The sequence below is a fragment of the Mastigoproctus giganteus genome, chromosome 11 (genome assembly GCF_048544385.1).
Source record: "Mastigoproctus giganteus isolate SK-2022 chromosome 11, ASM4854438v1, whole genome shotgun sequence".
NCBI lineage: Eukaryota > Metazoa > Arthropoda > Arachnida > Uropygi > Thelyphonidae > Mastigoproctus > Mastigoproctus giganteus.
Window position 1 is genome coordinate 124,721,749 of NC_143585.1, and position 26,824 is coordinate 124,748,572.

Genomic DNA, 26,824 nt, shown 5'->3' on the forward strand with positions numbered 1-26,824 from the left:
ACTCTAGTTTGGACTGATTAATAACTGCTTTACAATTGTTGCGAGCTTCGGTGTACGCAGAAAATGAAACTGAAGAATTAGGAACAAGCCAATTACGATATGCAACATTCTTCTCTTGAACAGCCTTAGCACATTTATTGGAAAACCAAGGTTTAGATAAAGGACGAGATTTTAAAGTGGAGTGTGGGATAAAGGATTCCATTCCTGCAAGAATAATTTCACCGAGACGATCTGAGCAAACGTTGACATCAGAAGTTTTCAAACAGTAATCCGACCAAGGAAAAGAAGAAAAGACGTCTCGCAGGTCATCCCATTTTGCATTCTTGTAATGCCAAACAACACGAGGTTGGGAATAGCCATGAGATAAAGGTTCCATTGGAGAAGAGACAATCACCAAGTTGTGATCTGAAGTGCCTAAAGGACCTCTCACTTCGACCTTGTACTTTGAAGAGTTGTTTGAGAAAAAGATCAAGCGTTTTGGCTGTATGATTAGGATTGTCTGGTATTCTTGTAGGTAAATGAACAATCTGTGCAAGGTCATTAGTAATTGCAAAAGCCTCAGCATCTCGACCAGCTGGGTTGGTGTGACTAGAAAACGGAAGCCAGCTAGAGTTGTGAACATTAAAATCACCAAGGAAAATTACCTCACTGTTAGGAAAGTTGGACTGGAGAAAGTCAAGTTGCAAAGAGAGGAAGTCAAAGAGCTGCAAGTGATTAATGGAGTTGGGAGAACGGTAGAGACAACAGATGAATTTGACACAATGAGGTAGAGAGATTTTAAGCCAGAGAAGATCAAAGGGAGGAGATTCCAAATTGCCAAGTCTCTGACAGGGAATATCAGAATGGACATATGCACAAGTACCACCTTTGAGGCGAAAGGAATCATACCGCGAATAATTTGGGCATCTGAGATGAGCAGTAGTTGAATCAACCGATAACTGAGATTCTGTCAGAAAAAGTACATGGGGTTTGGCAGACTGCAAGTGGAAATGGACATGGTTGAGATTAGAATTGAGACCACATATATTTGTGAAATGAATTAGGAAGTGCTTGGGAGGTTTAGATCTTTTTGCAGATAAGCTTGCTCTATTAGTTTGACAATTCATGGTGTATTCAATAGTAAGAAAAAGTGGGTCTGACATGCTGTACGAAGTAATGAAATTTTTGGATATGGCGTACACGTAAGAATATACCCAGATCCTTGACATAACGTGGCCTCGACAATGCTCCCCGCATACACGCTACTCGGACTTCCTCCAGTCACTATCTGGCAGAGGAGAGGTAGCAAGATTATACACTAGCTGATCCGGAAGCCTCCTAAAGAGTTACGAATAGGTTCGGTCCTGTGTACTAACTAGCGGCTGGCCTGCAAACACCGTTTTAGAGCTGTACCCTTGAAATGTAAGGAATATTGGATCTCGCCACGATGTTCATCATAACCTCAAAAGTCATCAATCATACTGCATGATGGAAGAGATAGGGAAGGGTTGACTGGAACTTAGCTCTAGAGACTAAATATGGGTTCCACCACTTCAAGCCTCCAATAAGCAAAGTGGTGGTATTTCACCAGTTGATGAGAGTCATCTACCACCTAGTACTGCCTGATAACATAGAGGGGCGGCCTTCCTCCATGTGGTGTGGGCGCCTCACCTCTACCCCTGCTTACGTTGGTTCACACCTGGGTGGTCACCCACCATGTACTTGTGCATGGAGGTTATACCCAGGATTACTAACAGTCCCACCATCATGAAGGTGCAAGCAGAGGATTTGGCTGTCACAGACCATCTGGACTTTGCCGAAATTGGGTCCACTTGACTTGAGTGTCAGCCGAATTCAGTTCCATCAGCGTTTGTCTCCCAGGTAGCAAGTGGTAGATGACTTTCATCAACCGGTGAAATACCACCACTTTGCTTATTGGAGGCTTGAAGTGGTGAAACCCATGTTTAGTCTCTAGAGCAAAGTTTCCGGCATCCCCCCCCCCATACTTCTCCTTCAACCCATGCACGGCACTAAGTACTATAGGTTTTGATACCTTTTGTGTTTGGGGTTTTCATAAAAAAAAAAAAAAAAGTACAGCTTCTCTGGCATATCTGAGAGAATGTCTGTGACAACCTCAAGGACGATGAAACAATCTGCTGTGGCTTTTGCAAATCTATTTTCTTCTTTGTCATTAATGTTTCTTAAATATGTGACAGTGACATTTAAATATTAAGTAACCTCAAAAAATGCACCAGGTCCACTTTATAGCTTGCTCCTAAACAGATATAGTACTAATATTGCCCAAGCATATTTGTTAACTGGAAGTGGCTTGAGAACCTATAAGCCATTTGCCAGCATTCATCTAATCACACAGGATGAACACTTTTACTGTACTGCAGTTTTTGTATATTTAATTTTTAACTCATTGGTATTGGCATTTCTAATTCTTCTATTTATTTTATTGTACACCAAGTTAATAAATCCCTCAGGGCAACTTTCATCTGGTGGGTATGGGCTTGGCATTCCTGAGGTTGAGATGAATATCATAATTTTTCTAATTCTTGTTTCTTTGCATTTTTTTTTTTTTTCCTTTGCATTTTTACCACATTACTTCTAAAATGATTGGGTAAAAGTTTTATGTTCTGTAGCAAGAATGGAATGGAACAGTGATTTTGAGTGAGCAGGTATCTGAAAGAGGGTAGAATATATTAGTGATAGGTTGATGGTGGTAAGAATGAATGCAGAATTAATACAGGTATGTATGCTGACAACAGAACATGAGGTAGAGAGGTTGATGAGATTATGAGCAACTAGAAACCTCAGAGAGAGAGAGAGAGAGAGAGAGAGGGGGGGGGGTCTGCAAACAGAATGATCTGATGACAATAAATATTTGGTTTAGATGGCATAATAGTATACTTTGTATACGTGGTAAATGCCTGGAGATGGAAGTAGATTTCAATTGGACTAATTTTGGTTCAAAACAGATACAGAAACAGTGTGAACTCCCATGTATACCCAGGACCAGACCTATATTCTAATCATAATGTTAATGTTAAGGCTAATCATAATGTTATGATAATGACATGGAATTAAACTTGAGAAGGATTAGTGGGTGAGGGGGGGGGGGGCCAAAAAGATAGAAGATGGAATATGATAAGAATATTAACAAGGAAAGATATTATGGAGGCAAAATTAAGGGAATGGCTATATTGGAAAGGGATGATCAGATGGATAATCTAAGTGTAAATGGGTAAGTTTAAGAGGTAATGTAAAGAAAATAGTAATACATGTGACACCCCCCCCCCCCCGCTTAACGCTGATAATTCATTCCGTAAAAACAGAGCACTAAGTGAATCCGCGCTAAGCGAGCGCCGCATTCCCATAAAGCAACATATGTATTTGTGAGTTGCGATCGGTGCCATAGGATATTTCCTAATCAATAATAAACGGTAGTGAAAAGATGCACAAATGTCGGTCAAAATATTTAATATTCAAATATTTGTACATATAAAATATTCTGCATTATATATGTATATAATTATGTGGAACTACTTTAACAAGTTCTTTTTTGAAAGTTTTGGCTCCTTAATCTGCACTTGTGGCCTCTCCCTGGATTTTAAATTTGTTCAACCAGCTCCTACTAGTTTTAAATGGTTCCACATTTTTTTTTTTTTTTTTTTTTTTTTAGGTGACTTTTCTTCAGATCATCATATTGGCTAATCTCTCTCTCTTTTATAATATTAACTTAACTATTCTGCATTGGATATTATCTTCAATAAAATTAGTTATAAAGTCTTTTCCATTTCAATCCTAATAGTTGGCCTAGCCCTAGTTGCTTGCAGTGGAACAGCTATCTTTCCCCCTGATAAAATTAATTTAGTTTTTTATAATTGTTCTTATGGTTAAACATGCCAGTCCTAAATTATGGCACACATCCGCTTGTCTCTGACCGGAATCAATTCGCTTCAAAACGTCTAATTTGATTTTCAAATTCAGTCTTTTTCTTATATTTATAGTAATTGCTTTTTCATTCCTGTCGGTCATTATTAGCTCTTCGAAAATGTAACTGCGTTGGTTGCATTAATTAAGATACAATGTTCGAGTAAACTGTCCGTTACGCACAATGTCTAATACTGTACTGAGTGATGACTAAACTTCGGATAAATGCATATAACGCAAATATTACAAGCAATATACTTGATCATTTTTTTTAAATGTTGATCTCGGAACTACGTAACATGTCACTGTACTGCAATTAAATTAGCGTGCAAGAAGATTTCACTGAGCGTGGGAAAAATTTTTCTAGTCGGCGTGGGAAACGTTTTAATGCCGTTTTGCTATTCATTTTCAAGCTGTCGACTCCATCAAATAAAACAATTTCGTTAAATATGCCAAAAATGCAATCTGTAAAAGAGCGTTATAGTGATCTGTGACAGCGTTATAGTCAGATAGGGGTTATAATATAAGAACAGCATTATAGCGAATCAGCGTAAAACAAACCGCGTTTGGAAGTATGTTCCAGCAATTAACCACCCCCTGGCTAAAGGCAAATTTCTGCATATCTATTCTACAACTGTCTTTCCTCAATTTGAATTTATGCCCCCTTGGGTTTGTAATCTGAGCAAGTGGAAGAATCCCATCAGAATTCAGTGTGCTCAACCCATTCAAGGCCTTATATACCTCAAACTGATCACCTTGCAGGTGCCTAGTCTCCAGCCACATCAATTTGCAGAACTTAAGCCTCTCTTGGTAAGAGGATCCCTTCATTCCCCTCACCAATCTTGTTGCCCTTCTCTGTACACGCTCAAGCAAATCTACATTCTTCCTCAAGGCCACGCCTTGAGTACTCAAGGCGTGGACTGAACATTGCCTTATACAGAGGAACAATCACCTCCTTTTCCCTACTATCAAAGTTCCTGAATATCATTGACAAAACCCCATGACCTGCTCTGCCAGCCTGTCTTCATTGCTCCGAAAACTTCATATCTGACTGCACAATTACTCCCAGGTCTTTTTCATTTTCTACCACCCTAAGTGTAGTACTGCACACTTGGTATGTTCCTCTGGGGTTACTTCTATCCATATGCAGTACTTTGAATTTGTCAATGTTAAACTTCAGTTGCCACTTCAGTTGCCCATCTGCCCGAATTTTCTAGATCCTGTTGCAGTAGCACACTGCCATTACTGTCATTAACAACCCTGCCAACCTTTGTAATCATCTGCAAACTTCGACACTAGGCCTGATATACCTTCATCAATATCATTGATAAGTGATAAATGATATCACTAAAATGCAAACATTTTAGTGAAAATCAGTAACATGGTGCTGCTCAAACATAGAAGTGATGCAAAATTTGAATATAGTGAGTACAGTGTGTGCAGGAGGAACATTTTTACTTATTTATATTTTTTGTACATTGGATGGGACCAAACATTGGTCCCATCCAATGTTTGGCATCCTCACCACACATTTACACAATCATACAGACAATCAAGAAAGTAAAAATTTAGAATATCATACTGAAAATGCACAAAATGAAATACAATATATTACAGGTAAAAATTTAGAATATTGTGCAGAAATTTATGTACAATATCATATGATGAAAATCATGAAGATGTGCATTTAGAATATCATACAAAGAATGAGGTATGCAGCAAGCAATGATATACTGAGCAAGTCCTTTACAAAGTCTGGAAGCCTTGGTGGTCAAATTACTCCTCCTAAAAAAGTGGTCCAGAGAAGGGTTTCAGATAAACTTGCATATTCTGGTGATCAAGCAGACATACTTGCTAAGGTAATGTCTTCCTAGTTTTGAGAGCTATGTTGTATTCCTGAGCTGCAGTTGGCAATGGCTGTAACTTGAGAAGTAGCATATTAGAAGGGAGATTGAAAAATAACATAGTTCAGAGAGATGCATTATTTCCATATAACTAGGTCTACCATGATGAATATTCTAGGCTAAAAAGACAGTGTAACCATTGTAAAGGAGATGGGTGTGACACCCCACGGAACTGCCAAACCATCATCTGCCATCAAAGCACAAATTAATTTAGATTATCATACAAAAATGCTGAAATGACAATGAAATGAAAGAATTTAGCTAGTAGGAAAAATGAAGTGATCATCCTTTTATATAAGGAAGTGGTCAGGCCACACCTCGAGTACCACATACAGGTCTGGAGGCCTTATTTTAGGGAGGATGTAGAGTTTTGCTAGAACGAGTACAGAGAAGGGCAACAAGATTGGTGAGGGGGAACGAAGGGGTCCTGTTTCCAAGTGAGGCTTAAGTTCTGCAAATTGCAGCAGCTGGAGATAGGCATCTGCGAGGTGATCTGATTGAGGTGTATAAGGCCTTTAATGATTTTTGCAGGCTCAGTGCTGATGGGATTCTTTCTCTGGATCAGATTACGAATGGACCATAAATTCAAATTGAAGAAAGACAGTTGTTGAATAAATGCAGAAATGAAATTTGCCTTTAGCTAGTGGGTAGTTGATTGCTGGAAGAAATGTCCATCTGTCATTGTGGAAGTTGATAGCTTAAATAAATTCAAGGAAGAACTGGAAAAACTTTTAGAACAAATGGATTGGTGAAATGGGATTTTTTAATATTTTATTTTTTGGCTGATGCTATTTAAACTTGCATTCTTGCATCATATGCCTCTACTAATGCTAATTTCATGTGAACAACATTTTTGTAGATATGCGGCAAGCAGTGGCGTCTCCGTAGCCAGGTGGGAAGGAGCAGCAGTGCGTAGCACACTCTTCTTGATTAGACCGGGGTTCGAGCCCGTTACTACCAAATACGGAGGATGCAGAAAGGTCAGGGAATGACCACCGCATATTCCCGGAGCAATATGGCCTTAGTTGCTAATGCTCCTAAAAACCAAACAACAACAACAACAAAGCGGCAAGCAGTAATGTACTGAGCATATCCTTTACATTGTCTGAAAGCCCTGGCAATCAAATTACTTTTTCTAAATGTGTCCAGTGCTGCAACCTCTAGTGATAAAGCAGAGATAGATCAATCACAAGGAATTGTGTGGATTTTCTCACATGTATAGCTGCAGCCAAGATGCAGGACAGTAGAGGGGGTGGAGGAATGCTCTTAGTTAAGAAGTACATAGAATCTCAGGTAATGCACACAGATGATGTCAGTGGCCAGTTCAATGTTGTGTCAGTTTGGTGTGACATAAGCACTGGGAAAACTAAAATGAGAGTAGGAGTCTGCTGTAAGCCAAATGACTTTGATTAGTGTAATGAACAACTGTACAGACAATTATACTGGGAGATTTTAATATTAAGATATTGATTGGAACTTTTGGGTTAGTGACATGCAGTAGCGAGGCTTTTGTGGATTTATTGGATGACTGTTAATTTTCTAGGAAATAGTGAGTTGAGATTGCAAGAAGTATACATTAACTCTCATATTTCAGCCCAACTTTCTGAACTTCTCTAGCTACTGACAATCACTATAATCTGGGTATTTATTGTTTCTCAAAAAGTTGTGCACTGCAATTTTAAAGCTAACCTAAGCATCTCTTTGAGTTTGGTTCATGGATTTGTCAAATGCAGAGGCTAGTAGCAGATTGCAGATTTAAGATCGGACAAAACTTCCTGCTTTGATTTTTTTCATATATAAGCAATGGGAATTTGGTGCAGACATACTTGAAACAATTTCCATCTTTATATTCATGGCTTGAACTGTTTTATTAAACCTGGCTTTATGTGCAGAGGCAGTTAACTTCTTTCAATCTACTAGGGGTTGGCCTTTAATGTTCTTTGAATCTGGAGTCAGAGTCATGGTGGCTACACATTTCTTTTTCAAATGTTCACTTCTTGCTTTTCTTTCCCACTCTCAGACAGAAAGCAAGGCATTTTGTTCCAACAAGTTGGCTGAACAGACCAGTAATTTCACACACTAGTCAACCCTGATCCTTGTACTGAATTTTTCCCAAAAGAAGATTGACATTTCTGTAGCTTTGTTTTAAGTGTGCTGAACGGGCACCTAGAATGGGTGCATACTTGTTTTCTTTCCATTATGAAGGACAATTACTTATTACTTTTAGACTTTGCTTCAATGAATCAGTATATATCCTCCACTCTGTAGGTGGTAGAATATTCCATAAAAGATTGATTGAAGAAATGTTGCAATGTGTCGCCGAGCCATTCTTTGGAAAATGGGTAACCAGTTCCATTTCATGGTGTCCATACCATGAAAAGAGAGTTCCCAGTGCCAGAAGATTCTGGGATTTCATTCTTGACCCTAAAAACTCTGCAGTTCATTTTGGTAGATTTAAATTGCTCACATGATCATTGAGTTCGCTTTGTGTAAACATCTGTGGCCCAGGGTTGTGAATTTCTTTATCACAGTAATTTATATCATCATCTTTATCACAAATGTCATTTTCTGGATCTGGTGGCATATGTTCAAGAACATCTGGTACTGGTAATTTAGGTCCATGGAGTTTTGGCCTTATGACTGAAGTAATTTTGTTAGGGTACACAGTGATCTGCTTGCTCTTTGGGTTATAAATTACTAAATTTATGCAGCAAAACAAACAGAACATTATGTGCTTCAAATATGTCCACATTGATGGATGTTGTGGGTTCCCCAAAATCATGGGAATGGTAAAATGGCTTGGCTTTCTTTTTTTTACCATATTTCCCCAACTGCAAGCCCTTCACATACGTGTGTGGCACACTTTATGGATGGGGTGGGTGGTTGGCCAACTTTTATTTTGGTCATCTAATTTCATTCCAAAATATGGGATATATACATTTCTATGATTTAAAAATGTAAGAGCAATGAAGCTCAATTTTTCCTACTTTAAGTACTCTTGTTTAAATATAAGATCGATACCATACCTTTATTGTAGGAAATCTTGACCCAACGCTCACATCAAACTAATCTGATTAATGTAATATAAAATCGTGAAGTATTAAAATCTTTAAAACTGCAAACATATCCCTATTGAAGGATTGTTGAATTATATGATATTATATAAAAAACTAAACTTGTCTTCAATTCACATAGTCTGCCAACTGCCACCAAGGAAGAGTCAAGTGCACCCAATGCACATCAACTTACCCCAAACTAAACCAATTAGCATTGATAGACCAGAAAGAGAAGACAGTTGTCAAACTGTATTAAAATTATATTAAATTAAAACCGTATTAAAATATTCTAAGATTGAATTTCTTAATACATGACCAGGTATTTTGGTTGTAAACCGTGCTCACAAGAAGTAACGAGTTAAAAACAATATCCACTCTCTTATCCACTCACTCAATATATCCAAAAACAATATCCACTCTCTTAAAATAGGCACATCGCGACAAGATTATTACCATTAACCAATGTGAATCGTGCTGTTTAACGAAGCTAAAGTAATTAATTCACAGAAAGAATACATAAAACTCTTAATAGCTGAAGCACTTGAAATGAAATTAAACTGTTGTTCTATAAATGTTCGGAGACCATATACTATTTCGGACTCGTGGACCTTCACACGCATGTGTGAATAGCACGATTTGCATTGGTTAACAGTAATAATCTTGTCGCGATGCGCCTATTTTAAAATATAAGAGAGTGGATATTGTTTTTAAGTTTAGTTTTTTATATAATATCATATAATTCAGCAATCCTTCAATAGGGATATGTTTGCAGTTTTAAAGATTTTAATACTTAAAGATTTTATATTACATTAATCAGATTAGTTTGATGTGAGCGTCAGGTCAAGATTTCCTACAATAAAGGTATGATATCGATCTTATATTTAAATAAAAATATACATTTCTATAAATGATGTTATATCCTGCCTTTGTTTCCCCACAATATATTAATATATTGTGGGGAAACAAAAACATAGTGAAAATGTAGTAAAATATATTTCAATTGTTTGCACAACCAAATTTGGAAATCGCATTTTAAACAGGTACTGGTTAGCACAACTGAACACTTCACAAGTTTGTGTAACTACCAGACTTGCAGATTTCAACATGTTTAAACATGTCAGGGCATGTCTATACCTGTCAGTCACAAAGTAAGTAGTCACATATATGATATGCATCCCATGTGTATATATATATATATATATATATATATATATATATATATATATATATATATATATATATATATATATATATATATTGCACATACATGGAATGTGTATCTAAGAAAACAGTTCTTCCTATTGGTAAAAACAATTTGGATTTTTAGAAGTAACACTGAAAGTATATCTGGAAATGCCACGAAGTTGGACACATCAAAATCTATGTAGACTGGTGTAATCAGAAAGCAGAAGAGAAATTGGATTGGACATGCGTTGCAAGGCAGAGATTGATAAAGGATTTAAAAAAAAAAAAAAAAAAAACTTGGGGGGGGGGGTAGAGATATGAGGCTAGATGAGATTGAAGAAAACTAAAACACATATTGATAGTGGATGGTTGAATATGGGAGATGAAGAGGAGGGTACAGGATAGGAAAACAAAGTAGTTATGGTAGGCCAAACCTTGGCAAATCACAGGTAATGAACAAATATTAAAAAATAATTATTATTATCTGTACAGAAGGTCCCTACAAAGAGGGTAAGAGCACTAGAGAAATGTAAATAAACATTGCCACTCAAGTACAGCTTCTGGTAGCAGTTATGTTTATTATTTTTCCTAGGACATTATTTCCCTAAGTAATGTTTATGCAGATACTGTGTAGTGGTCGTTATCCTGCCCATTACCATCTAGGCGAGAAGTATTTGCCTATGTAGAAGTTGAACTTAAGCACCCTTCCTTGTTTGCTCTCTGTTGGTCAGAATAAAAGCACTCTACTTTTCTGTCATAAATTACTTTTTGGCTGGGATGATCACAAGGTTTCTTTTGCATGCTGACAGCCACGGTTGTTGCAGTGGCCCTCTCCAACTTAGCCCTCCTACCAACCATGTTCATACTTGTGTTACTATGTTTTGTAGTGTAGAAATTCTATAATTTATTTAAGATTTAGAAAGAAATAATTAAGTGACTTATTTTGTGAATGATTTATATTTGTCAGAAACCATCAGGGTGACAGTGGCAGCAAAAGTGGAAATAAAATCTGTAATGCAATTGCATTGGATTTAGAATTTAACATGTTACGCTGTACTTCATGCTAGCAGAAAATATTAATGTTAGAGTTCTAGATGAATTTTTTGATATCCACAGTGAGTACAATCAAGGACAAAAAATAAATTAATAATAATAAATAAATATGAGTTACCAGTGCAGATATTCAAACATTACACCTTAAATAAATACCAGTGCAGATGTACAAACATTAAACCCCTAAAGCAAAATTTTTATCTCAGCATAGAGGTTACATAATATAAAGACAATAGGAGAAATGGCCAGTGTATATGTTTGACAAAGTCAAGGTGTGTTTGTTTTAATTGTGGTCTCCAGGGTTTCCTTTATATGCTGCTATAGCATCTGAAAAGGCCAAAGCAGGCAAGTGTATATATGTAGGTGTGTAAGTATGTGTCTTTATGTTGAGTGCTGGCATCTGGCAACTTTGCAGTCAGGTGGCAGGGGGCACCTGGTCCTCTGCTCTCTGACTCCCAACCTTGGCCATGTGGAGGCATGTCAGGGTGCAATTTCTAGCTGAGACTTACTGGGGCTATCGTGCAAGCCTGGGAGCCCCAAGGTGTTCAAAGAAAGGAAACGGTATATAGAAGGAGTAGTATGGGAAATGGGGGGGAAGAAAAGTGGACAGAAAGCAAGGGGGATGAGAGAAAAAGTCAACCCCAGAAAAGAAGCAAAGTAGGAAGAAAAGAGAAAAGGTGTCAGTGGAAAAGACAATTATTAAACTAAGAAAATTAATCTTAATTTTAGAACAATAACTATCTACCTGGCAGCAGTACCAAGAAATTTAACGTCACAGCTGCAACAATCAGGCGCCTCCGTAGCCAGGTGGGAAGGAGCAGCAGTGCGTAGCACACGCTTCTTGATTAGACCGGGGTTCGAGCCCGTCACCACCAAATACGGAAGATGCGGAAAGGTCAGGGAATGACCACCGCATATCCCGGAGCAATATGGCCTTAGTTGCTAATGCTCCTAAAACACCAAAAAATAACCTGCAACAATCAGATACCAAGACATAATTTTCAATTGATTTAAAACTATTAACATTAAAATTCTTAATATTAACACAAGACCATGCAGTGAAGAAAAGACAAGAAAGTTAAAATACAAACTAATGGGGATTTCCACAGCGTGTAAGAAAGCAATTTACACAATTCAGAACATCCAATTATTATACTTGAACACCCAGCAATGACTATGTTATCAACCTAAGATATAAATTCGTCAACGAACAGCTCAGTATCTAACAAAATTTCAGTGATTTAAATTTCAGTTTAACAAGTCAGAAATCCTGACTTACTGTTTTCTTATTGTGATCACACAATAAGAAAACAGTAAGTCAGATAGACTATACCCAAAATATTACAACAAATCTGAGATTTCAGCATTATGGAGCTGCAAGGCAAAATTTACCTTCCAAGATCTGTCATCCTGTGTGGGAAATCAGTTTGGCAATTATGTCTAGAGCCACCCAGAACACAAGAACAACCATTTACAAAAGGCCAACTGCCTGAGCACACAGGGTACTTATTTTAAAATTTTCATAAGTTCAATATATATTATTATCACCAATCATTAACTGATTCTATCCAATCTTGACTATAATTAAGTCAATATCAAAATTGCTACAAACCTCAGCAATGAAAAATTTACCATTAATTTCTAATTAGGACAGTTTCAAAATTATTTCATTATACACAAGTCTTCCTCAAGCCTTTTGAGCAATCAAAATGCCAAGCACAAGCTCTGTGCTCAGTACAAACATAATAGAGAACATTATATTGTTCTCAAGGAACACAAGTGTTTTTGCAAAGGATCAGTTCCAATCAGCCTTTTCCTTCGCCTAAAGCTCCTATCTGCAAATTCTGCCAAAGCAAGGTAATTTTCTTTACTGTCAAGAAATCTAGGTAAGTCATTCTCCTTCTATATATTAGTCAACATTTGTAGGTCAGTTCTATAATCTAAGTAATAGTTACATTCAAAAATTAAATGCTGCACTGTTTCAGGCTCTCTGCAGTTACACAGTGGAGAGGCAGCAAGGTCAGACTTCCATGGCCTGAAATCAAGAAAGTTAAATTTAAGCCCGAATTAAACCAAGGCAGATTTGATTTACTTAATTCTATCACTCTAGGCATGAATTTGCTAGTTATTCTACCCTTATATCATTAGACCATTCCTCCTGCCAATTTATAAGGAATTGATTTCGAATTCTCTGCACATCTTCCTTAACTGGTAACTCTAGATTAAGTGTATAGTGGTCAATAACAGCAGGTAGACCCTTCTGCCTATAGTACTGTAAGTAGTTAAATATTATTTTAAACTGAATGGGCAGTTTACCCATTAGTACCTGGAGAGCTGATGTTCAAATTGTACGACTCGCCATTGATGTCGCTAATAAAAAAAAAAAAAAAAAACTGTTGAGCTTGCACAAAATACTTTCACAAGGCATTTACAAATACTAGTGCACCATGCACCTGCTGCATAGCAAACTATAGGTAAAAATATGCTTCCATTATACATTTTTAAGGTAGAATTCTAATTAAATTAATTAGAATTAAAAGATGTGCCTGGAGTGTTAATTCTCTAGGTACATCTTGTAATTCTAATTAATTTTCCAGTCAGTGTTTTTATTTTATGGAGTATATATTTTGCATGGGCTACGAGCTGAAACCGATCATCGACCATTATACCAAGGTATTTGTACATACAGACAATTTTAATAGGTGTTGGTCATTTAATCTTATGTTTGGTGGTCTGTGTAAATTAAGGTTACTTGTAAAGAGCATTTGTTTGGTTTTTATTACAGAAATCTCCAATTTGTGAGTTACATGCCAAGTATTCAAGCAACATATCATTTCCACACTCTTCCAATTCAAGTCTGGAATTACCATATATGAGAACAACAAAGTCTTCTGCATATGCAACTTCAGAAATAAGCTCGTGTTCTTTAACCAGCCATCCAACAAGGGCCGTGTTCTAGCAAAGAGGGCCAAGGACGGATCCCTGGGGGCAGCTGCGAGTAACTTGTCTCGATACAGAGCAGTGTCCAGATGAGACTACAAGGCATCTGTCCTGAAAATAATCAATGATAAGTCTGTAAATGGGGACAGAGATCCTGGCCTCCTGGAACCTTTCTAGGACACTCTGCCACCATAAGGTGTGAAAGGCCCCTTTGAAGTCCACAAAGAGGACGTATTTAGTACTTGAAGTAGAGAACAAATCCATAGTTTAATTGCATCTACTGTAGATTTTTCTTTAGTGAAACTGAATTGATTAGGTACGTGTAAGTTTTTTCTATTGTAATAATTTAGAAAATTTGCAGCAAGTTTTTCGAAGAATGGGAAGGAGCACGATAGGACAGTGACGATGCCCAGTTTACAGATTTGTTAGGATTTTTTAATAATATTTTCAAATTCGCTTGCTTCCACAGTTTGGGAAAAGAACCTTCTTTAAGATAGGTGTTAAGTAGATTTTCAATCAGTTTTGGACAAACTTTCCAAATTCTTTTCGAGACAAACGTCCATAAAATCTAAACCAGGGAATTTTCCCTCCTTCATGGAGCAAATGGCTTCATCAATCTCCTCACACTTGAAATTTTCTTCAAATGAGGGTCCTTCATAGGTCAAATGATCTATTCTTATTCTAGTCTGTTTGGTATTGTCTGGAGATTCAACACCCTGATGTATTATTTCATCCAGAATAGCATTCATGGTCTCCGATCATGTAAGTGTTTCAGTATTATTCGACTTCGATATGGATGAGAAGATATCTGCCGGATGTATCTTTTTAACGACCAGTTTGTAAGGGAGACCCCATGGGTCTTCATCGAGACCCATGGGGTCTCGATGAAGACCAATCATTGTTTTAACCAATCATTCCCATGCTAAACATTTTTCTTTATAAATAGATTAAAATATGTTCTTCTGGTCTCATAAATTTCCTGCATGTGCTCAATTTCTTTATTTAGTCTATTTATTACGTTTTGCGTATTGGTAATCTTGCCTGGCATTCATTAGGTTGCTTCGCAAAGTAGAAAGATCCTGAGTCCCCCATGGGATCGATTTCCTTCATCGCTTTTTCGGAGAGTTCCATCACGAACCTCAGTAATGAGTTTCATTACCTCTCACAACTGCAAGTTTAAATATCCAGTTCTCCCAGACGTTCAACATTGTCATCAGTGAAAATTTCTCTTGGAGTCCCCAATCTGCACTTTGAGTTTTGTAATGAGGAAAATCATAATTAAAATTAAGATTTCTGGGGTCTGAAGACAATACAATATTGAATGCAATAACATTGTGGTCACCGCTGGTCCAGGAGGTATGAACCCTCCAGTTCCTGACACTGACCAAATGTTCTGCTAGTCAATGTGACATCAATAAAGGATTGTTCGGTGGTAGAGGCAAAGGTTGGTGGGTGTGCTGGTGAATTCCAAATACAGTAGAACACTGGTTATCTGGAATAATTTGAAAGGCTGCTCTTCTGGTTTTTTTTTTTATATATTAATTATTGTTAGTATAGTAAATGCCGATTATAGTGATCACATTTGCAAATTGAATTTTGATTATAATAAGCGAAAGATTGAGTTTACTACCTGTTTATAACAGATTGTACAAACAAAAATCCCAATAAACCAAAAACTGCAAATTGTTTTATGGTTGTGACCTTCAGAAATGTGCTTTAGAAAAATATCACCGAGACTACTGGGTTTTCTCGGAAACTGTTATATTATTATATACCATATATTATTCAGTAAGAATAATATAGGCCCGAAACTGTGCGATTTATTACTTTTTTCAATTTTTTATGGTAAAATGTGAACGAAAATAAAATGCATAGTTTTAACATTGCAACAAAAAACAGAAATTATTAATAGAATTATAAAAGATAAATTTAGACCTCAAGAAAAATTCCAGTGCTATAACAGAATTTGTCAATTATGGATAGTGAAGGAGAATCTAGCAGAAAAAATACTCTTGAAACCTGAAAATGCCACTTTAGAGAGTGCACTTTATTTTTTTTTTTTCAGAAGTGAAGTTTAAGTGAACCAGTGTCTGGTCCAATGTTGTGTGAAAAAGAATTGGATTTTAATAAAAAAAAATTAAGAGGTAATGAAGATTTTAAGGCAAGCACAGGCTGACTGAAAAATTTTAAACACAGTATACATTGAATGAACATTCAAGGCAAGAAACTTTCTGCAAACGAATCGGCAGCGGTACCTTTTAAAAGTAAGTTCGCTTCAGTTAAGCAAATTACAAGAAAGAAAACGTTTGTAATGTTGATGAGACGGGCTGATTACAGAAAGCATTACCAAGAAAAACCATAGCCACTAATTACAATTGGTATGTGTGCAAATGTCATTGGGATGCACAGATTGTCCGTGCTCGTTATTGGTAAGTTGAAAAAACCGAGAACATTTAAAAATTTTTCAAATTTTTCTGTTTTGTATAAAAATGCCTGGATGGATGTTTCTGTTTTCCGTTGCTGTTTTTTTCGATTAATTTATTTAATCTTACTGGAAAAATTAGCTATCCAGAAGTGGTCTGACCAATTATTCCAGATCACTGACACTGTATTGTAAAGTTCTTTGATTGAATAATTTCCTCTAATTGCTCACTGTAAACAGGACTTTTCCATAGTGTTGATGATGCATTTGCATCCGTATCAACACTTTTTTTCCCAGCTAATTTGTTTAAGGCTGTTTCTACATAGTTCAAGAATGGTTCTATGAATTGACCAGGTTGGCTACACTGCATATAAAGCAATATGCAGCAAATTTACCCAAAGATTGCCCTACACACACACACACACACACACACACACACACACACACAGTGCTCTGTGCACAACTGTACAGTAGGATGAATTGGAAAAGAATGCTAGCCAGTGCACTAGCATTACTTATGAGGCATATGATGCAAAAAAGCAAGCTTGTATAGCATCAGCAAAAAAAAAAACAACCCTTCTTCCCTTTTCACCCATCCATTCACTCCAAAAGTTTGTCTAGTTCAGCCTCAAATTTATTTAAGCTATCAACTTCCACAAAGACAAATGGAAGTTTTGTTCCAGCAATCAACCACCTGCTGGCCAAAAGCAAATTTCCGCACATCTAATCTACAACTGACTTTCTTTAATTTCAGTTTATGCCCCTCAGGTGCAAAATCTGAGCAAGAGGAAGAATCCCATCAGCATTGAGCTTGCTCAAACCATTCAAGGCCTTATATACCTCAATCAGATCACCTCTCAGGTGCCTAGTCTCCAGACTTTGCAATTTGCAGAACTTAAGCATTCCTTGACCATTATCTTATACAAGGGGATAATCGCCTCCTTATCCCTGCTAGCAAAATTCCTATATATCATTGACAAAACCCCATGAGCTACTCTTGCAGCCTGTCTGCACTGCACTGCTCAGAAAACTTCCTATCTGACTGCACAATTACCCCAGGTCTCTTTCATTCTCCACTACCCTGAGTATAACACCACACAGTACATTCCTCCAGGGTTACTGCAACCCATATGCAGCACTTTCCATTTGTCACAGTTAAACTTCAGTTGCCACTTTTCAGCCCATCTGCCCAACTTTTCTAGATCCTTGCAGTAGCATACTGTCATTACTACCATTAACAACCCTACCAACCTTCATATCATCTGCAGATTTGGACATTAAGCCTGATATACCTTCATCGATATCATTGATAAATACATAAAATAACAATGGGCCCAGCACCAAACCCTGGAGGACTCCACTAATAACATCAGTCCATGTAGAGCAGTATCCATTTATTACCACTTTGCCATCTCCCACTCAACCATCCCTTTATCCAAAGCAGCAGCTTGCCCTTATTGCCATGCTGCTCCAACTTGTACAGTAGTCCATGTGCAACAGTATCAAAAGCTTTTTAAAGCATATGGCTTACATTGAATATTTAAGAAATATATCTAAAGTTTTATATTTAAAATTTAATTTTATTTTTTAATATAATACTTCTTATTTTTATTATTTTTGGCTAATGTAGACCTTGCACTATATGGATGATACTAATACATAGTGTTTTTGTAACGTGGTGCCAGTGGTTTCCCATAAAACTGCACTTAGTGGCACTGTGAAGATGAAAGACTGCAAAGCCAGCCACATGAGTGTGAGTTGTTGGGTACCGCAAGTTGTGTGTTAGCATGGTGTTTATATGGCCACTTTGTTACCAGGAGGAGCAATCATCAAGGAAGGCACCTTCCAGGATCTGTCCACGCCACGAGGAGCCAGGCCAGGATAGAAGAGGAAAATTTATGAAGCTGGCTCTGCTCTGCCCAGGACAAGAGCAGAGATCACGAGCGCCTGTGGTAAGAGGCATGGGCTGCAGATGAAAAAGTGCACTTGGGGTTCACTTAAGTGTTCAAAATATTTCTGGGTGGATGTGTAGTCTTTGCCTTTGAAAGGTGTGGTATTAAAAAACAGCTTTAGCATAGGAGGTCAAGGCTTGGAAGGCTTCTTTAGATGCAATAAGCTGATCTGGTTGTAGTATCTGATGCCCAGTGCTTGCAGTAGGTTCAGTCTAAGGTCAAGTCATTGGACAAATGTTCATGATGTGGTGGCAAGTTTCCTCATCCACACAAGAACAGCGTGCATCTTCCTCGATTCCCAGTTCCCCCAATTTACTGTTAAAGGCTCCATGTCCTGTGAAGAGAAAGGTCTGTAGGTTTGGATTCAGCTGTGAAATGGTTGTCTTATTCATAAAAGTCATGTTGGGAATAAATTTCCTGGTAATTTCACATTTTAGGCTGGCTGTCCACCTCTCCTGCCACAAGCTGACAAGAGACTCCAAGATAGATTTATCAATCTGCACTCCTGGCAGGTATCAGTGCTTGTCTTGGTTCTTATATTGAAAATCCCTGCAGTTCAATGTGTTTTGTGGCATAAGAGAGCCCACAGTAGGCAACAAAGGAGGTCAAGGGTAAGTTTTCCTGTAAGGACTTGAAGGGCAATGGTGAAAGTTTTCCGACACGCCATGGAAAGTTGAAGGATGTTTCTCTGCATGCAAAGAAGTTGTTTAGCCACAGTAGTTTTATCTATGCGGTGGAACCAAACTGCTGCTCCATATGTGACAATAGGGATGAAAACAGCATCAAAAATTAAGTGAAGAGCTCTGCCCCTTAAACCCCAGTCCCTTCTTGTAATTCTGGCAAGAAGAGTAGTGTACTTTTTTTTTTTTTTCTGAGGTGATGGACATGCAGCATTAAAAGTGAGCTTGTTATCCAAGATAATGCCAAGATGTTTGACAGAGTGGCAGTTTTGGAGAGACTTGTCTTGAAAGTGAATTGTGGGAGGTCTGTGCACATCAAGCTTACTTTTCAGTATTAATGTGCAATATTTGTTAGGGGAAACTATAAGCTTGCGAGTGTAAGCTCTAGTCAGAAGCTCCTTTAAGATGTTGGCAGTAGTTTCCAAGGCCAATCTTGAGGGTCCATCCACAACGATGACCAGATTATTAGCATAAGAGGACATGGCAGCATTAGAGAATGAATGGGCCATCCACTCATCAAGGTCCATGATCCATGCCAACAGGCCAACAATCGAACTTTGGGGACAACCCCTGGTGATGGGTGTAGAAATGCTGTGAAACCAGGTCGAGATGTTCATTTTCTTGTTGGAAAAATAACTCCTGGAGACAGCGATATCTCTGTAGAACAGCTAGTTTCGCGTGCCCTTTGGATAACACTGGGCCACCAGACAGAGTCGAAAGCACCTTGGAATTTGATGAAAATTGCACATACTTCCTTGGAAGTAGAAGTAGTGGCATTCTGTAAGATGTTATTCAAGGCCTGGGCAATGGCCAGGCCTTGAATAACATCTTAGAACCAAAACCAAACTTGAATAACTTCTTAAAACCAAACTTGAATAACTTCTTAAAACCAAACTGATGGATACTGGGCAACTTAGCTGCAGAATATTGATGACTCAATCTGGTAATCAGTGGCCTCTCCAACACTTCCCCAGGAGTGTTGGAGAGATTAGTGGCCTCTCCAACACTTCCCCATAGAGATTAGTCTAAGATTTGCATGTTTCCACCTAGTTGGGAAGATGCCCTCCTGGAGACAGGCATTGTAGAGAGCAATAAGATGTGGGCCACAGATGCTGGATAGCCTCGCCTTCAATGGGGTCACCACCAGGCACCTTCCTCTTTTTGACTACTTCCCTACCTCCTCCCGAGTGAAGGGTGGCCTGAATGAGTTGGTTGAAATGAGCTGTTATCCTAATTGATCTTCAATTGGCATTCTGTGTTCTTAGCTGGATTGTCCCTGATGACAATGGCATCCAGGACAGCATCCATGGTATTTCCCCAGTTCATCGTTTCTTGGTTATTGTTGTTATTTAAAGAGTTGATAATATCAGCAGTGCAGATTCTGTTACGAATAACTTTGTGGACAATGCTGCAGGAGTTTCAATTCCCTTCTGAGCGAACCAGGTTTTGCCATGCTGTCTGCTTTTCATGTTATATGGCATTGCATTCTTGAATTGTGACTCTAAGGCATTTATTTGGTTAGGCCTCTTCTGCATGTTCTTTCAAGCTCATTGTGAGCTCTTTTCATTTCATTGGGGGTCCACCATGGGACACTGTGGTTTGTGTTTCTTCTTCGTTGCAACTTTGGAAGCTTGTAAAAGAAGGTTTTGGATGTCAGTTAGTCTTGATGCATCAATAATATCCATACACGCTGAGGCCCCTTAACCTGGGGGGACTCTGCCTACAGGCCCAGAGACTGATTGTACAGATCTTGATATTGTACAAGATCTGTACAATATCTGACTGGGAGCCACGTCCATGGCAATCCCTATATTCCTGATCTTCCTCACCAATTTCACCTTTATGTTACTAATCTGGGGTTTAATGGTTTTGAGAAACTCAGTCTTCACCTCTTCACTGGTGGTTAACTTACTATCCTCTTGCGCTTTCAAAATCAGGACATGTTTGGGTAACATGATGGGAGCCTTGGGCTTTCTGGTAACGGCTGCATATGAATGTTTCGAGGGCCACTCTGTGGGTGTTACATTCAGGGGAGTAAAACTGGTTTTAGCTGGTTGGTGCAACCTTTAGCCTTTCATTTTCGACCAAAAGCTCTAGTATCATCTTTTCCATTTCCCCTCCCCTCCCACAATCTGGTTATTTTAAGGGTAGCTTCCTTGGAGATAGAGATTTCATTGCTTGCGAGGCAGCTTTTTAACCTCCTGAGGACAGCAACTCTATCTAGCACTATAGGGTATTTCTGTTTGAACGTCTTTTTGCATATATTGTGGGGATGGGCAACCTCCAAGACCCCCCATCATCTGAGCTCACAAGAGCTCTGGCTGTGAAGCTCAATTTAAACAGCTTCTCACCCAATTGGCCCGGTGGGATGGCACTGTCGGTATTTTCATCAAGTTGGTCAACTACAAAGTAGCCTGGTTCAATGTTGAGACTCTCGAGAAGAATTACTGGCTCCAGTACCTTCTCCTCGGAGTTTATATCCTTGTCAGACATTGTAGGTATATGAAGGGTTTTTTCCTCTCTCACTGTCTCCAAATGTTGTGCATATGAGCAAAGGCTAAATAGGCATGCTACTTGTTAAAAGGAAGCAACACGTTGGGAGAACGAGTGCTTTGTTGAAGACCAGAGGGCACAAGTCAAGGTCACTTGCAGCATTAGTAGAGGCATACGATGTAAGAAAGCAAGCTTATGCAGCATCAGCCAAAAAAAACCCCTCCCATTTCACCCCTCTATTCGTTCCAAAATGCCTGTCCAGCTCAGCCTTAATTTATTTAGGCTAGCAACTTCCACAACAAAAGATGGTAGTCTGTTCCACCAATCAACTACCCTCTGGCTTAAGGCAAATTTCCACACATCTATTCTACAACATCTTTCCTCAGTTTGAATCTGTGCCCCCTCATGTTCTTAATCTGAGCAAGGGGAAGAATCCCATCAGCATTCAGCTTGCTCAACCCATTCAAGGCCTTATACACCTCAGTCAGATCACCTCGCAGGTGCCTACTCTCCAGGCACTGCAGTTTGCAGAACTTAAGCCTTTCTTGGTAAGAGCACCCCTTTGTTCCCATCACCAATCTTGTTGCCTTTCTTTGTACTCATTCTAGCAACTCTACATTCTTCCTAAAATGAGGCCTCCAGACCTGTACACAGTACTCTAGGTGTGGCCTGACCATTCCCTTGTATAACAGGATAATCACCTCCCTGTCCCTGCTAGCAAAATCATTGTCAGACATACTAGTTAAGAAGTGGACAATGGCTGAACGCTTGAGCAAAAGCAGCAAAGAGCACGAGGATAAACAACAAATACTTATCTTTAGTCGACTGTTGTAAGTGACTGGAATCACCAAACACTTCCAGAAGTCAATCTCCACGAAGTGGCATATATGAGAAGCTGAAAACTATAACCGATACCTCATAAAAATGGGAAAAAATTATACGGAAGACAACTCACAATCATCCAAGCACAACAATCAATTTTCAGATCAAATGAGCATGAAATATCACAAGTTCCATGTAAATTAGCCTGGAAGAGTAACCTGTATGCATTGAACGAAAGACTTAATTATATTATCTCTTCCTTTTTGTTTTTTTTTAAGCAAATTAATAATTTATTCTTAGTGACTATGCTGAAGTTAGTCTGTCCAAATGCAAAGCCTAAATCTCAATGTCATCAAGGATGTTTTTGCACATAAAGACATCCTTTATGAAAGCCAATAGTTATTGAGTTGAACAGGACAGAATATATCTGTTTAACTGTACTTCCTTTTGAGATAAGCAAAATTACATACCTCTAGTCTTCTAAGGGCAGCAAAATACCTCAGCTTACATATGTGTAAGCTGGCATGTGACTTACTATATCTTTATTTAACATCTAGAATATATCTTTAGACATTTGGCAGAAAGTGTTTTTAATTGTTGAAATGCAGTTAACTTCACAGAATAAAATATGAAAATTGATGCACCTATACATTCAACATAATGGGGATATGTTAAAAAAAATTGTCACAAATAAATCAAACTTGATGTATCCAGTGATACTATGTGGTCCTAGAAAATAAAAAAACTACTCCATTTTTTAAAACTAGCATTAAACTCGAAACTGCAAAAAGGAATTAACTTCCAATACAATACCTTGCCATTTTTTTTTTAACTGAAACTGTATTGGTTAAACCATTACATCTCTATCTGTATTTCTTGTATATTCAACTGCTTTAATGACTACACTAAACAAGCAAGCAATTCAGTCTAAAGGTAGTTGAATGTATTAAATGGTTATATGTGAGCTGTTAGGCACTTTAAAACTACTATGCAAGTTGAGGATTTTGTGTCATGTGATATATAGCCTCCGGATTTAGTGAAATAAAGTGTAAAAGCAAAAATTTCTACTTATAGTAGCAATTTTTGCTTTCACAAATAATTGGAATGTATGTAGCAGTATAAGAACAAATACAAGTAGTTCTCGACTTTACGAGTTAATTCGTTCTTAGCGCGCGCTCATAAAGCGAAAACTCGTAAAGTGGGAATTTTTTTCCCCATAGACATAAGGTTAAAAATAGGGGTTACATTCTCAACAATGAAATTAGTTAGCTAATTAGTTTGTTTAAACAATGATTGATTTATCCAAAGAAATGAAAATGTAGCCTGTAAAATCAAGCAAATTATAATAATAGAGGAATTATTTACAACTTACAAATGTTAAAGAATGTTTATTCTTCTTCATTATTGACTAAATGCACACTTGATCACTTATTTTACTCTTGGCACTCGCTGGTTTGTTGCACAAGGAGTCGTCGTCTTCAGAAATGTTTCAAGAGGCGTTTGTTGCCATGATAATCTTCTCTTTTAATTATAAATTTCACGATTGCATGCATGAGCATTTTTTAACGGCACGTACAAATTGCAATTAACACTATTTTCGCGGAGTGACAAGTTTACAAAGCTTTAAAAAAAGAATGAAGAGAAGATTCTGAAAATTTATTTGTTTTTTATACAATTGAAGATTGATTGCAGCGAAGGGGAAACACATTTCACCAAAATAACATAAAAAAGCACACAATTCCAGCTATCGGTATTTTCGCAAATGCAAGATCGAGTTTACTACCTGTTTATAATTTTTAAAGGTTTAAACAACCTTTCTTCCATTTCAGTGAATGAATAACAGAAAAGCCCAATAAACTGGAAAATGCAAATTGTTTTATGTTAGTGACCTCCAGAAATGTGCTTTAGAAAAATATCACAAAGGCGTTTAAAATTGATTCTTATAACGGAACATATGATAACGATGAATGTGTAGTGCATTTTAATGATTTCAATTGGTAACTAATACAGTTTACAAACCACACTCACGATCTTTTATATGGCCTTAAGGTCATGCTCGTAACCTTAAAATGACATTTTAGAGAGATAAATAGCTTAGTTATACAGCGAAAATTTCAACTTCCAAGATCTTGAAAAGAATTACCAAAAAACAATGTGTTATTGGGTTCACATTGCGATATTTTAACAATACGATGGTGTCTCTGGAACTGATTAATATCTTAAAGCAGGGTACACTCTATTGAATATCTATGCACGTGGTTTGGAATGGGGTATTTATGAATGTTTAACATTCGTTTTTTGCAATTAATGTTCATATTTTCAATTTTGTTCATACTTGATACTTGGGGAAAAAAACTTGTAAAGCGGGTACTGCCTGTACATTAATCTTACACTTTGTTTCATATATATGATTACAAAAGTATATTACAGAATCCACAAGGCTTATTATGATAGTATGCATCCAGCTTATAATTTCAGTAATAACTTTTTCTTTTCTTTTCTTTTTCTTTTTTTTTTTTTTTAAAGTGACTTGATTTTTCTCTCTAAAAAAAATTTTCACTCATTCTAAAATATAAATAAATTCAATTAAACTTCTACAATATCTGCTTAATTTCTTCCAAACAGGGCTATCCTTCCTTAAATGTCCTTTGCAGCTGACAGTACAGTATAGTGGTTTTGCCACATATCAACTCATTTAGAGAGGTCTGGCTTTGAGTCCTATCGATGCCTGGAGGAATTACTGAATTGGAGCTATAATTTCACAGGCAGAAGTAGGGATTTTCTGCCCACACAACATGCAGATTGACCCGTGAACATGCTTGCCTGACATATTGCATAATGGCAGTGTATGATCTTCATCACTGATGTACCTAAAACCCAACAACAACCTTTCTTCCATTTCAGTGAATGAATTGCAGGTGGTACACATTGATGCTACAGCAGATGCCTAGTTGCCTGTAAACCAGACATCAAACACAAATAACACAGCACAATGGAAATAACAGAGCCTACAGAATGCATCTAGCTTTGCAGGGATGACTCAGTGGGAACACCTTTTAGAGAATCCTTAAGTATCACCTAGGCAAAGAATGTACACAATTCCAATTCATTCAAGGTATTGCCAAATATAATTAGTGGACATTAGATAATATGCACTAAAAAATAGGGAAAATATGAAAATATGTATGCAAATATTCATTAAAATATTTGAAAATAGTCACTAAACTGCTATTATATGCAGTACATTTATGTATTTATTATACATTTTATTTATCAACTGAATTATAATTGTTTTTTAGGATTTAAATGTAATGAACTGTTGCATTAGCATTAGTAGAGGCATATGATGCAAGAAAGCAAGCTCATATAGCATAAGCCAAAAAAAAAAAAAAAAAAAAAAAACTTCTCATTTCACCCATTTATTAATTCTATATGGTTGTCTAGTTCTCCCTTGAATTAATTTAAGCTGTCAACGTCTACAACGACAGATAGAAGTTTGCTCCGGCAATCAACCACCTGCTGGCTAAAGGCAAATTTCTAACTATTCTATTCTACAACTATCTACAACTGCCTTTCCTCAGTTTGAATTTATGTCCCCTTGGGAAACTAATCCAGGCAAGAGGAAGAATCCCATCAGCACTGACCTTGCTAAAACCATTCAAGGACTTACCTCAATCAGATCACCTCACAGGTGCCTAGACACTGCAATTTGCAGAAGTTAAGTCTTTCTTTGTAAGAGCAACCCTTTGATCCATTCACCAATCTCGTTGCCCTCTTTGTACTCGTTCCCCACTCTATTTCCTTCTACAGTTTTTTTATTATACTCATCAGTGTCATTAGGCCTATAATACACTCCTACTCTCAATTTTGGTTTCCCACTGCTTATGTCACACCAAACTGACTCAACACTGCACTGTCCAGCAATGTCGGCTGGCTGCACTTCCTTGGATTTTGTGTGTTTCTTAACTAATAGCATAACCCCCTCCTCCCTTCCTATCCTGTCTATTCTTCCTATGCACATTGTACTCCCCAAATTCCAGTACTTCATTCTTTATATCTGATATCCATGCCTCTGATATCCCAAAAACATCTGCATTTGATGTTTTGACCAACACTTCAAATTCGTCAAATTTATTTACCAAACTCATTAGCATTGGTTTACATCAAATATACATGCACCTGTTCCTATTCTTAGCTACCCTAACACAACCCATGTGTTTCCTTGTACCACAATGACTTTCAGCAGTCTCTAAAATCCCCTACATCTTGTTTTCCAGGCTGCTGCTCATTCTAGTAGAAGCAGTGCAAGAATCACTTTCACCTCTGCCTGCAGCTACTGTTAATCTATTAGTCTGTGAATCCTCCCCAAGCTAGCAGTTTTCCAATCCACCTGACACTG

General features: G+C 37.6%; 1 protein-coding gene across 2 annotated transcripts in view; it reads left to right on the plus strand.

Moving 5' to 3' along the window:
• Positions 1–25,585, plus strand: part of LOC150078414 (protein FRA10AC1 homolog) — a 165,710-nt gene extending 140,125 nt beyond the window's left edge. For both annotated transcript variants that reach the window (XM_090384731.1, XM_090384732.1), the window contains exon 12: positions 25,051–25,585. The gene's annotated coding sequence lies outside the window, so the exon portion shown is untranslated. The remainder of the gene's footprint in view (positions 1–25,050) is intronic.
• The last annotated feature ends 1,239 nt before the right edge of the window (positions 25,586–26,824 follow it).